Raw genomic sequence first — 978 nt, forward strand, 5'->3', positions numbered from 1 at the left:
CCCCTCTCCTTGCTTTGTATCGCCGCTCGCCTGGGGAGAGACGTGTATATGTGCCGCTGAGATTATTGTACATGTTTGCTTTCATTTATTTGGTTTCTTTTCTGGCAAGAAAGAGAGGTAGAGGGCAAAATTCCCCTCCCTCGTGAAGTGTGTATCGTAGAGCATATTCAGTCACTTGTAATTTTCCCTGAAGCAGACCAGACCACTGGTCGAAACAAAGTCTTTGTTAGTGTTTTCCAAGTGGTCGCACCCAAGTTTTTGATATATATATATATATATATATATATATATATATATATATATATATATACATACACATGTGTATTTGCCCCCCCCCCCCGGGAAATTGAAAACTCTACACCTACACCTATGGTTTCGTCTAAACTAACAAGCTACACCACTGGAGACTTGCTAAATCTTCAGAACGGCCGTGCTAGTGCGGAAATGAAAGCAGCCCTGGCGCTGTGTTTCTATAAATAATGGGACGAACAGGTTCACCGTCTGCGCATGGCCGACTGTGAACTGGTGCATGGCCGACTGCGAACTGGTGTCGGGTTGGATTGTCAGGTATACCTCCGGCGCATTGTGGCCATACTGGGAAAAGGATTAAGCCAAAGACGGGTGCAATTTCGGGAGATTTTTGTTTCGGTCGTACAATTTTACAAAACCATGAAAATTCGGGAGTCTCCCGGAAAATTCGGAAAACCTGGCAGGTATGCACATGCCACAGAGATTTCACTCAGAACTGTCGTATGTGCGCTTGAAGGCAGCAATAAAGCTAGTATTCCTTCTAACCCAAATATGCACACGTTCTTGTTGATGTTCCAGATCTCGCATTTGGCTCCAGAGTGCGCAATGGCAGGACCTGGCTCATTTACCACCTCGTCAGACCTACAGCAGCTACTGGCTATGTCCTGCCCATTTCACCAGCAGAGACTACGTGGACCTTGGACAGATATGCACTCGCTGGATACCTAG

Source organism: Haemaphysalis longicornis, unplaced genomic scaffold (assembly GCF_048455015.1).
Source record: "Haemaphysalis longicornis isolate Haplotype H1 unplaced genomic scaffold, Haemaphysalis longicornis Haplotype H1 scaffold_7, whole genome shotgun sequence".
NCBI classification, from domain to species: Eukaryota; Metazoa; Arthropoda; class Arachnida; order Ixodida; family Ixodidae; genus Haemaphysalis; species Haemaphysalis longicornis.